The sequence below is a fragment of the Triturus cristatus genome, chromosome 11 (assembly GCF_964204655.1).
Source record: "Triturus cristatus chromosome 11, aTriCri1.1, whole genome shotgun sequence".
NCBI classification, from domain to species: Eukaryota; Metazoa; Chordata; class Amphibia; order Caudata; family Salamandridae; genus Triturus; species Triturus cristatus.
In genome coordinates, this window is record NC_140594.1 from 1,144,767,924 (window position 1) to 1,144,781,216 (window position 13,293).

Genomic DNA, 13,293 nt, shown 5'->3' on the forward strand with positions numbered 1-13,293 from the left:
AAGATAGCATCAAGAAGAATGGAAGGCAGGTTCCTGCTGGTCTTCCACGCTGAATGGACCGCAGCAGCAAAGATAGCATCAAGAAGAATGGAAGGCAGGTTCCTGCTGGTCTTCCACGCTGAATGGAGCGCAGCAAAGATAGCATCAAGAAGAATGGAAGGCAGGTCACTGCTGGTCTTCCACGCTGAATGGACCGCAGCAGCAAAGATAGCATCAAGAAGAATGGAAGGCAGGTCACTGCTGGTCTTCCACGCTGAATGGAGCGCTGCAGCAAAGATAGCATCAAGAAGAATGGAAGGCAGGTTCCTGCTGGTCTTCCACGCTGAATGGAGCGCAGCAAAGATAGCATCAAGAAGAATGGAAGGCAGGTTCCTGCTGGTCTTCCACGCTGAATGGACCGCAGCAGCAAAGATAGCATCAAGAAGAATGGAAGGCAGGTTCCTGCTGGTCTTCCACGCTGAATGGAGCGCAGCAAAGATAGCATCAAGAAGAATGGAAGGCAGGTTCCTGCTGGTCTTCCACGCTGAATGGACCGCAGCAGCAAAGATAGCATCAAGAAGAATGGAAGGCAGGTTCCTGCAGGTCTTCCACGCTGAATGGACCGCAGCAGCAAAGATAGCATCAAGAAGAATGGAAGGCAGGTTCCTGCTGGTCTTCCACGCTGAATGGAGCGCTGCAGCAAAGATAGCATCAAGAAGAATGGAAGGCAGGTTCCTGCTGGTCTTCCACGCTGAATGGACCGCAGCAGCAAAGATAGCATCAAGAAGAATGGAAGGCAGGTTCCTGCTGGTCTTCCACGCTGAATGGACCGCAGCAAAGATAGCATCAAGAAGAATGGAAGGCAGGTTCCTGCTGGTCTTCCACGCTGAATGGACCGCAGCAGCAAAGATAGCATCAAGAAGAATGGAAGGCAGGTTCCTGCTGGTCTTCCACGCTGAATGGACCGCAGCAAAGATAGCATCAAGAAGAATGGAAGGCAGGTTCCTGCTGGTCTTCCACGCTGAATGGACCGCAGCAGCAAAGATAGCATCAAGAAGAATGGAAGGCAGGTTCCTGCTGGTCTTCCACGCTGAATGGAGCGCAGCAGCAAAGATAGCATCAAGAAGAATGGAAGGCAGGTTCCTGCTGGTCTTCCACGCTGAATGGACTGCAGCAAAGATAGCATCAAGAAGAATGGAAGGCAGGTTCCTGCTGGTCTTCCACGCTGAATGGACTGCAGCAAAGATAGCATCAAGAAGAATGGAAGGCAGGTTCCTGCTGGTCTTCCACGCTGAATGGAGCGCAGCAGCAAAGATAGCATCAAGAAGAATGGAAGGCAGGTTCCTGCTGGTCTTCCACGCTGAATGGACCGCAGCAAAGATAGCATCAAGAAGAATGGAAGGCAGGTTCCTGCTGGTCTTCCACGCTGAATGGACTGCAGCAAAGATAGCATCAAGAAGAATGGAAGGCAGGTTCCTGCTGGTCTTCCACGCTGAATAGACCGCAGCAAAGATAGCATCAAGAAGAATGGAAGGCAGGTTCCTGCTGGTCTTCCACGCTGAATGGAGTGCAGCAAAGATAGCATCAAGAAGAATGGAAGGCAGGTTCCTGCTGGTCTTCCACGCTGAATGGAGTGCAGCAGCAAAGATAGCATCAAGAAGAATGGAAGGCAGGTTCCTGCTGGTCTTCCACGCTGAATGGAGCGCTGTAGCGAAGTTCACAGGAAGTAAAGGAAATTCTTGTCCTTACTTAAAAACGTTCAGGCTTATCTTGAGTGAGACCTCACATCCTCCTTGTCCCCTTTCCTTCAGCAGCTACGTAGTGTGTGAGTGTGCATCCAGCTACACGCAGCACCCAACAGATGCTGTTTACTGAAGCAAATACACTATTTTCTTAATTTGCAGAATTCCTTTCTTGTTTGTGAGCAGCTTTATTCATTTGAAGAAAATGTGCAATATCTTTACGCACACTTACACACTTTTTTTAAATGCTGGCAGATATGAATTTTAACCCAGTAGCACTGTTAAACAAGATGCTGCAGTCAATGTGTTTATAATGGGGGCCATCTTGGGTGAGGAAATCCCCCGAGAAGCAATGAGAGTGTAAGAAGCACTTTTTTTCTGAGCAAGCACACAACTTCTGTCCAATCAAATGCTGTACTCCTGCCTCGTGGGCGGAGCCAAAGCTCCTCTCCTGGAGATGTTCACATAATTGCCTGGAGACCGCTGTGTTGTGAAGCCAGACCATAAACAAAGCAGTTGAGACCAGGTGAAAGTGGCATTCTGATGATTTTTTTTTCTTCCCTACTTTAAACTGAGTTGACTAATTCCAGTGACTACCAAGGCATGTATGGCTCTCATTGACAGGCAGTTTTTTGAATGCTGAATTCTAAATCTAGCTATTTGCTGCCACTATGTCAGAGCAGTGGAAAACAAAAAGGTCTGTCACTGCTGTGATATCTCCAGAGGAAATGCTCACTCCCATAGTGTTCCCTATTCAGCTCCCTCCTGGGGTTCCAGGGACTCAAGTGAAGCATTGGAGTGGTCGCTGACGGTATCATCTGCATTCACCTCCCTGGGGTCCCACAGACATTTGGGGGTGATTGCAGGGGGCAGGCTCTCAATATCTGCCAACTCCTGTACTTTGCTGCAGCCTCACTGACACTGCATTAGAAACAAACACATACCATTATAAGAAACACAGTCCCTGTGCCAGGGTGCGGAATGCAGGAATGAGGTACGCTGAGATGGAGTTGTATCCAAATGGAAGATTTATTTTTTAGTTCTATCAGGACAGGAACATTAGAGGATAAGAGGGTTGTAGTAGTATTGAAAGTAGTATCAGGAGAGTCAGCGCCACCGGGAGCAGCATCCCTGCTTCTCAGCCCACATACAGAATCTGAAAATTCCACTCAAACATACACACAGGGACAATTCTGTGACATCACTTACACTGGCCAAGCAGCAGAGTACAGAACACAGAGAAAGGACTAGACAGAGAAGAGAGCGGGATACCACACAGGGATTCACTGAGACTACGATAGGGGATCGGATATGTAGATCGGGACGTACTGACATTTGAGCATAGCCTCACTCCCCTAATGCACTGACACTATGATTAATATTGAACCTCAAGCACTGGGGGAGTGAACCTCAAGCACTGGGGGAGTGAACCTCAAGCACTGGGGGAGTGAACCTCAAGCACTGGGGTAGTGAACCTAATTCACTGAAGTAGTGAATCTCAGGCACTGAGGTAATGAACCTTACGCACTGAGGTAGTGAATCTCAGGCACTGAGGTAGTGAATCTCAGGCACTGAGGAAGTGAACCTCAAGCATTGGGGTAGTGAATCTCAGGCACTCAGGTAGTGAACCTCAAGCATTGGGGTAGTGAACCTCAAGCATTGGGGTAGTGAATCTCAGGCACTCAGGTAGTGAACCTCAAGCATTGGGGTAGTGAACCTCAAGCGCTGAGGAAGTGAACCTCAAGCATTGGGGTAGTGAACCTCAAGCGCTGAGGTAGGGACTCTCTCATACTATTCCACCACCCTGACTGCAGAGTCTCATCACTTGTAAAATTACTATCCGCAAAATTAAACTCGTAGTTTGTGAGTACCAAAAAAAAGTAAACTTACACAAAAGTGTAAGATTCCCTTTGTGAGTCAGGCCTTATGATGAGGACAGCGGTACTATGACAAGGAAATGCAGATGCCGAGGGGGTCTGACATCTGCCGTGGAATCACTGACAGTGTGTATGGAAGACACTGACACAGGGAATCTCTAAAGCTGACGAAGGAAGACACGGAATCTGGAACTCATAGTCGTACATAGAGACAATGAGGGATGGAACCACAGGCTCTAAAATGCTTCAGCAGAACAACACTCACACAGGAAAGAGAGCACGAAGAGGCTACTCCTGCGCTGTCACAGGAAGACATGCATGTCTGACTCTGACACTGGGAACCCAGAACATATGAAACACCCTGCTTCATGGGGAAGGAGATGGCTAGTCCCAATCGCCTGCTGGTTCCTCTTTAAGGAGACCACAGCTAGCAGTCAAAACCCTGCTTGGCCGGACAGCTAACCGCACAGAGGACCAGCAAATGGAAGAAAGTGTGCTACATAAACAAACAGGATGCACAAACCGGGTAAAGACAAGAAGCAAACATAGTGTAACATAGCTGGATTAGGGAGTTCTCAGAAGAGATGTAATATTTTTAATTGGAGAGTACCGGCACTTCTCGGAAACATGCAGGTACTCTGGTACAGAGTACCGGCACTTCTCGGAAACATGCAGGTACTCTGGTACAGAGTACCAGAGTACCAGCACTTCGATTTTTCCATTTCATGCACTGACCATAATGACTACAACCAGTGCTCCCAATGGGACTTGTAATGAGGCCAGGGCCGGCACTAGGCATGGGCAGTGTCGGCAGCTGCCCGGGCCCCACACTCAGCCCAGCAACATGGGGCCCCTCACCAGTATGCCATGGTACACCGTCCTCTTGGGCCCCCCCTGCTGATCTAATCGAGAGCAAGGTGTCCGCAACTGTGCCCATTGGAGGAGGGCCCCCTCTCCTGGGCCACGGTGCAGTGGTCTAGGGTTTCGAGCTCTAGGGGAGGGTGGGTGGACCCCACTTCCCTTCCTAAGGTGGGCCCTTGGTGCCTCCCTCCCCTCCCTATGGTCCTAGTTGAAGGAGACGCATTCTGCAGGTTTGTGCTGCCCTGCTTGCCATACAGAGGCACCGGGGACGCCCATTGTCCCACAGTTTAGTGCACCAGCAGTTTTAACCCTCTCCGCCTACAAGCAAACCTCTCACCTTCAGCCCTGTAGGTGGCTGAGAGAAGGGGTCTGCATACAGCAGTTTAGGAGCAGGGCCATCTATACAGCCCTGAATGCCTCACCTCATATCCAAATTAGGGGGGCCTAGCACATCCCTTTCTGCCTGATCCCAAAAATCAGAGAACAGCCCCTGGACGAGGCAATATGTGTTTACCCACTTCCCACAGAGTACTTCTAGGAGCTATGCAAGGCTCTTAGCAGTCAGGCCCGGTTCTAGCGGGTGGGCCAAGCCCACCCAAACATGAGCCTGACCCACCCAAACATGAGCCTGGCACACCCAAACATGAGCCTGGCACACCCAAACATGAGCCTGGCCCACCCAAACATGAGCCTGGCACACCGAAACATGAGCCTGGCACACCCAAACATGAGCCTGGCACACCCAAACATGAGCCTTGGCCCTTGCGGTGAATCTGCCACCGATGTACAACAACAATAAACAAGCATTTGCAATGCAAATTGGTCTCGCATTTGTGAGAGTTAGAGGTATTGGCGATGTAAATTACCATGTCTTTTGCCCATGTGTTTTGGATTGGAGTGGATGTATGTGCTGTGGAGTGGAATTATGTGGGTTTGTTAGACACATTTAGACCACAGGTCCTCCACAACTATGCTGCTTGATGCATTGTGCTAGAAGACCTGCCTTTCTTAGGGTGGAACTGTCAAGGCATAATTTTTATATTTGCAACTACCATGTATTGCATGGAGGCCGGGAGCATGTTAAAGAAATGTCCACTCGCAGGAAGAAAACTGTCAGCTCGTCTGGAGCAATTGTTTTTACAGAAACAAACACCACTTGTGGTGTTTGTATCTCTTAAACACAAAAAAAAACAACATAGCTACTATAAGATGGCAGCCTTCCTTGCTGTTCATCAGTTCCTTACTGCATTACAAGGAGATCAAAAAATTAATATAACCAGACATAATTTACAGTTTCATAATGTAAATCGGCAGGTAGAGTTTACTAGTGATTTAGATGCTAATAAACACTGCTTTCCTTGTAAATGAATACATTAATGGTGAAAAACTCAGCAATGGACTATTCTGCTGGCTAATAGATTTATTTTCTTATCGGAACTATCTCTGCTAGGCGATTTGGGCTGTGTAAGTCACATGTCAGCCTTTGCTTTTGTCTGGAAACCTTGATATGCAAGTATAGTCCTGTCTGCCCCTCTGCAAGCAGAGTAAAGTCTTTCTAGAAATAACGGAGCAGGGTTTCTGAAGCGGCAGAGATGAGTAAGCATGGCAGTCACAATGAAACATAGGTCTTCAAAGGTGCTGCTGCATGTCAAGTTCTCTTTTAAACATCAGTCTGTTGTAAAATGCAAGATTGTCCATATTAAAGACAGTCGACAGACTACGGATAACATCACTTTGTCACAGGATAATTTCGAACGCTGATCGAGAAACTGATGGATAATTATTGTACAGAATTCAGTATAATACAAATTTTCAGGTGGGCACGTTATGTTATGTGCTAAATACTTTTCAGGTGGTGAACAAGCTCCATATTATTCTGTGGAACAAGCCAGGCTACTAATATTACCCTAGATTCTGCCCTAGTTTATTGAAATAAGTGTATGTTACTACGTATTGCATTACATATAATACTGCAAAACACACGTTACAGCAGCACATCATACACTATCTTTACACGGTCGTACCTAGTACAATAGGAGTGTTCTTTTTAGTGTGAACCGTGGATAACATGCTCTAAAAATGGCATCCCTTCTATGCCACCTTCCCGTTTCTTTTGCTACTCGCTGTTTAAAGGCCAGAGCTCTGCCTTCAGACCATAAGGCGTTCAAAACTTGGAAACGCTGCCATTTTTGGTGCCCTTGTCACCTGTAGATAAACTCAACATGCAGAGAGCGGCGGGCTCTAGACAAGCGATAACACACAGCCTCCACATGAAAACCAGAAATTTTGTGATACCTACTTGGGCCGCGTGTTAGTGTCTGTGTGTCCGGAGGCTGCAGACGGAAGGCGCTTCTAGGCAGCAACTCACTGTGGCCTGCAAGGGCTGGTTGTGGCAATACAGGGAGTCGAGGCTGCGATTTCGGGACGATTTACCACCCGGCTCACAGTCTCACACGCTATTCTGAAAGTTTAGTGCGGGGCCGCCCAGTGATACCGTCCTGGTGGCCTCTTGGCGTTGAAATTGGGCTGCATAGATAGGGGCAAAAATAATAATACCGCTGTGGTAGCGTGGGGGCAGCCCGGTGCCAACTACCTGCAGCAGCAGCTCTAGGAGCTGCGCAAGTACTGAATTTGCGGCGTAGCCCGCAAACTGTACATCTTGAAGTCGGCCACCTGCCTTACTTGAATCTTTGAGAATGTTCTAATGAAACATGCATCGCTTGCTGGAAGGGTGGGAGACGCTTCTGGTGTCTGCCTAACATGTTACAAGCACTGAACTTTCTACTTAACAGGCAGGGCACGAAGGAGTTAATCCCGAACAGGGAGTGTGTGCACTTTGCTGTTTGCTGCCTCCCACTTCCTAAATCCCCTCTCTCCTCCCTCAAAAATGAAAGAATAACATCGGTTCACATCACCGAAATCGCACAGGGTCAACAGTCCAGTTTAGATCATGTTTGAAGCGTAGCCCGTTCTCAAAAACAGAAAATATTGCTCAACTAAGAACATCACATGACAAATTGGACAGGAAACAAATGAGAGCCAAGCCAGCCCAGAGAGAGTGAACTCGCAGCAGCACGGTGAGCACGCAGCAACACTACTGCCCTCCTTGCGTTTCACTTTGTGTAATGTGCAAGCCAGAAGTCACTCGTGAAGCCAGTGAACCAGCGCAAGCTGTAAACACTGCTCTGCCTCGTGCGCACCAGCCCCCTGCAGCTGCAAATGTAAATAAAAAAGAATACATGCGGACTGCAATTCGGACTTCACCGTCTCTTCAACTGCACCGACGCCGCTTTCACAGCCACACGTGGGCCACTCTGCATCGGACTTTAAGCCACGCCCCCAACCAGGCACGGCCGCCTACTTCCTCTTGGGACGTTGTCTTCCTGCACGGCCCCGCCTATGTCCAGGGAGTCCACCCGACTTCTGACTCGGGTTGCGGCGTTTTTTGTTGTTGACGCTGCGTTTTCCATAAACAACAAAAATTGCGGGGTAGGCTCCCGCTTCCATGGTATCAATGTCCTGCCTTCTTGGGACAGAGTGCCTACCTTTCCCCGCCCACAACGTATGGCTACGATGTAAGGCAAACGAGAGTGCGGGTGGGCGGGCGTTAACAAGGCACGAACAATGGAAGTGGGGGGGCAGGAGAGAAGGCTCGGACAGCGGGAGGGGTGGCACGGGCACAAAGTAGTGCTTCCAAAACACGCAGTAAAGGGGCCAATAGCCGTGGAAGGAGACATGGCCGTCATAAGGCGGGACTAGAAGCCTCTAACCCAATCAGAAGGCAGCATTTACAAAAGAAAAAGCCACAAGCCAATGAAAAAGTGGGCGGGGCTTCCCTCACCTATAGTGTATACTGCATGCCTCGCAAAGCGAGCAGCGCATGCGCTGCACCGCTAGGCGAGACCTAAAAATGTTCAGAAACTGGTGATATATGATCCTGCTGGAGAGCAATCATTTGTCTGATGGTAGTTTTTAAATGCAGATAAACTGAATTATAGCTCAGTGGGTTATTGCCTTTTTCACAGAGATCCTTGTGTTACTTGCAGTTCAGAAGTTACTATCCTAACATAGGACAGTGACCTATAAACTGTCATCAAAGAGCTGCATACAAGCTTCACTTTTTTGTGTTGTGATATAGTTAGAACTTCTCCAGTCTTTCTTATTCTAATGTTGCTAAAAAGAGTTTGTTTGGGCAGTTATACATTTTTATTATTAAAGCCAATCCCCAACCACTGGAGTACTCTCTAAATCCTGAGTTTGTGCTTCTCAAGACGAAACCCTGCTACAATATCCTGCCCACCAGTACAGATGACGTGATTCCTACACCTTGTAATCCTCATTAATTTGTTACATTCCCTGTAGACTGATTTATTGTCTCTGTATAATGTGTGTGTGATGTAAATTACTGTGACATCCTACACTGATATGAGTAGCACTATACAACAAATGAAATGAATAGGAGAGTGGGGCAACTGAGAGATGAGGGGCACTGGTGGAGGGTGGCAGTGAGGGAATCCGAGGAGGAGGTCAAGGGAAGGGGGGGAGCTACGGAGAGATGAGGGGTGCTGGTGGAGGGTGGCAGTGAGGGAATCCGGGGAGGCGGTCATGGGGTGGGGGACTACAGAGAGATGAGGGGAACTAGTGGAGGGTGGCAGTGAGGGAATCTGAGAGGAGGTCATGGGGGAAGGGGCTATGGAGCGATGAGGGGCACTGGTGGAGGGTGGCAGTGAGGGAATCCGAGAAGGAGGTCATGGGGAGAGGGGCTATAGAACACTAAGCGGCACTGGCGGAGGACAGCAGTGAGGGAATACGAGAGGACGTCATGGGGGACCGATGAGGGACACTGGTGGAGGGTGGCAGTGAGGGAATCTGAGGAGGAGGTAATGAGGTGGGAGTGGAGCTATGGAGAGATGAGGGGTACTAGTGGAGGGTGGCAGTGAAGGAATCCAAGTAAGAGGTCATGGGGGGGAGCTACGATAGATGAGGGGCACTAGTGGAGGGTGGCACTGAGGGAATGCGAGGAGATGGTCATGGGGGAGGGGCTATGGAGTGATAAGGGGCACTGGTGGAGGGTGGCAGTGAGGTAATCCGAGGAGGAGGTCATGGGGTGGGTGGAACTACGGAGAGATAAAGGGCACTAGTAGAGGGTGGCAGTGAGGGAATCTGAGGAGGAGGTCATGGGGTGGGGGAAACTACGGAGAGATGAGGGACACTAGTAAAGGGTGGCAGTGAGGGAATCCGAGGAGGAGATCATGGGGTGGGGGGGCTACGGGGAAATGAGGGGCACTAGTGGAAGGTGGCGGTGAGGGAATCTGGGGAGGAGGTCATGGGGTGGGGGTGGAGCTACGGAGAGATGAGGGTCACAGGTGGATGGTGTTAGTGAGGGAGTGTGAGGAGGAGGTCATGAGGGGGAGGGGCTACGTAGAGACAAAGGGCACTGTTGGAGGGTGGTAGTACAGGTATCTACGGAGAAAGAGGTCATTGGTGGGGCACCAAAAAAGACTTTTGCACCAGCACTAAAGCCGGCCCTGTCATCGCCTTTCTGTTTTCGTTTATTTAATTAACAGTCGGGTGACACTAGTAGAGTGTGGCAGTGAGGGAATCCGAGGAGGAGGTCATGGGGTGGGGGGAAGTACGGAGAGATGAGGGGCACTAGTAGAGGGTGGCAGTGAGGGAATCCGAGGAGAAGGTCATGGGGTTGGGGGGCTACGGGGAAATGAGGGGCACTAGTGGAAGGTGGCAGTGAGGGAATCTGGGGAGGAGGTCATGGGGTGGGGGTGGAGCTACGGAGAGATGAGGGTCACTGGTGGACGGTGGTAGTGAGGGAGTCTGAGTAGGAGGTCATGAGGGGGAGGGGCTATGTAGAGACAAAGGGCACTGTTGGAGGGTGGTAGTAAAGGTATCTACGGAGAAAGAGGTCATTGGTTGGGCGCCAAAAAAAGACTTTTGCACCAGCACTAAAGCTGGCCCTGTCATGACATTTCTGTTTTCGTTTATTTAATTAACAGTCAGGTGATTTGGACAACTGTGGAGCATACTTTAAAGTGCGTGCTAATTACATTTACTGCTATATTCAATGTTTTAAGTTTGAAGATGATTTTACTAATGTTTTAATCCGGGAATAATAAAAGTGGAGCCGGATGGTGGCTGATATGGGGCTGAGGCCCAAGGTCAGCTGTGAGGGAAGGGGCACAGGAGAGGGGTGGTAGAAAAGTGGATAATCAAGCCTGTAAGGGATTATGCTGCAGAGTCCGGGGTCAGGTGGAGGTAGTAATGAAAGGGGATTCTCCCTGGAGGCTCGCACAGAGGGAGCCTGTAAGGGAGTGCGTTGCAGAGTCTAGGGTCAGGTGGAGGTAGCAATGAAGAGGGATTCTGCCTGAAGACTCGCACAGAGGGAGCCTGTAAGGGAGTGCGTTGCAGAGTCCGGGGTCAGGTGGAGGTAGTAATGAAAGGGGATTCTCCCTGGAGGCTCGCACAGAGGGAGCCTGTAAGGGAGTGCGTTGCAGAGTCTAGGGTCAGGTGGAGGTAGCAATGAAGAGGGATTCTCCCTGAAGACTCGCACAGAGGGAGCCTGTAAGGGAATGCGTTGCAGAGTCCGGGGTCAGGTGGAGGTAGTAATGAAAGGGGATTCTCCCTGGAGGCTCGCACAGAGGGAGCCTGTAAGGGAGTGCGTTGCAGAGTCTAGGGTAAGGTGGAGGTAGCAATGAAGAGGGATTCTCCCTGAAGGCTCGCACAGAGGGAGCCTGTAAGGGAGTGCGTTGCAGAGTCTAGGGTCAGGTGGAGGTAGCAATGAAGAGGGATTCTCCCTGAAGGCTCGCACAGAGGGAGCCTGTAAGGGAGTGTGTTGCAGAGTCTAGGGTCAGGTGGAGGTAGCAATGAAGAGGGATTCTCCCTGAAGGCTCGCACAGAGGGAGCCTGTAAGGGAGTGCGTTGCAGAGTCCGGGGTCAGGTGGAGGTAGTAATGAAAGGGGATTCTCCCTGAAGGCTCGCACAGAGGGAGCCTGTAAGGGAGTGCGTTGCAGAGTCCGGGGTCAGGTGGAGGTAGCAATGAAGAGGGATTCTGCCTGAAGACTCGCACAGAGGGAGCCTGTAAGGGAGTGCGTTGCAGTGTCCGGGGTCAGGTGGAGGTAGTAATGAAAAGGGATTCTCCCTGGAGGCTCGCACAGAGGGAGCCTGAGAAGTGTCTCTTGCCTGATACTCCCACCTTAGAAACCTCATCTTCCCATCAAAGGGACATTACATGGAAAAAAAACACTTTTTGGGAGTGATAACATTGAGAAAGAGACTTGGAAAAGAGTGCGTTTTACTGGGCCTTGTAGGAATTAGAAGAGATAAAGGACGGCCCAGAAGTAGGCCTGGCTAGACAAATAAGAGACAAATCGGCCCGCAGAGGCTCACCCGAATGCACCCTTGGCCCACCCTAATAAAAGTTCCTGGAGCCGGGCCTGTTAGCAGTCCTATGTATTAATTGTCCAGAACCAAATTTAACCATCCCACGTGCATTGTAAGGGCACTCACAAGTGCACAGGCACACACAGATGAGTGTAATCACAACTACACACATAAACACATCTAAACACATGCACTCACACAGATGGGCAGATACGCGCACCAACACACAGACAGAGACACGGTCATACATGCGTTCACACAGAAACCCACAAGGATGCACACAAGTGTATGCAATTAAACAGCCAGGGTTTTAAGTGGGAAGAAAAAACTGGGGTCTCTCTCATAGGGGCGTGGTTGACGTAATTAAGGGTGTGGCTTAAAACACAAGCTAAAAATCTTTACTTAGCATAGTGTGCTGCCCCACTGGTATTTTGCTGCGTTAGTCTATTCTTCCAGATATATAAATACACAAATCACATTACACCTACAACAAGCCAGGACTACTGGCTTTGTCAATGTTTGTAAATTGCATAACATAAATAAGCAACAACTATGACTTCGTTGTATATAATATTGAAAATGCTTCCGTTCTTGTGGGCCAGGTTGTGGCTAATGCTAGAGCTGCCGACTTTCGAGCTGAGAAAGCAGGTTCCAGCCTCACATCGGCTCAATCAACGCCTGTCATTCAAAACGCAAACGTGTCCTTGTGTAATGGAACTAGCGCTCATATTTGCGCTGTATAAAACTGAAAATGATTTTTTTTGAAGTTACATCAAAAGCAGTGAGGGATGCAAGGTTAATCTTGTTCCCCCTCCACCCTGAAGGTAAAAATGGAGTGCCCTATAAGGGCCCGTCTCGGCATTTGCTTTTGAGAACAGCCGGTGCTGAGCACCGGCAGGACCTGGCCCACTTAAAGCCCTGACAATAGCAGACACATATAGGCACGAGGACACATGGGTACACGCACACATACAAGGACGCAAGATCTACATTCTTAGACACATACTGACACAAGGATACTTGCATACACACATATACACACTAAGCTGGCATGCAGTGCAGTGAAAGGACGGGCATAGACTTACCCTCCAGTGTGCCCTCAGAATGCCAGCCTGCCCTCCCAGGTAGAGATCAGAGCCCGCGACATGGCTCTGGACGTTCATGTCCCTTCCCCGCCGTAAGCACATAACATAGCGCCATGAAGAGAGCGCCTTAGGAGCCGGGGCTCGAGTCCCCACAACACCCCCGGGTGTCTCGAGCAGAAGGGAACCTGCGGGGGTCTCTGAGGGGAGCCCACTGCACATCGCTCCTGGCCTGCCCACCCCGGGGTCTGCCATGCACCGCAAACCGTCCCGGGAGGCAGAGACAGCAGGCCGTAACCAAGGCTACCGTGAGGCTAACATTAGAGGGGGCTTGAAACAGCCAAGAAACACTCCATCACT

At 49.8% G+C, this 13,293-nt stretch overlaps 1 protein-coding gene and 1 long non-coding RNA gene across 2 annotated transcripts in view; both read right to left on the reverse strand.

Moving 5' to 3' along the window:
* The window catches only part of LOC146788598 (tenascin-X-like), a 694,637-nt gene that overhangs the window by 397,523 nt on the left and 283,821 nt on the right, over nt 1–13,293 (reverse strand). The gene's annotated exons all lie outside the window — the stretch shown is intronic.
* The window catches only part of LOC146788599 (uncharacterized), a 117,407-nt gene that overhangs the window by 103,820 nt on the left and 294 nt on the right, over nt 1–13,293 (reverse strand). The gene's annotated exons all lie outside the window — the stretch shown is intronic.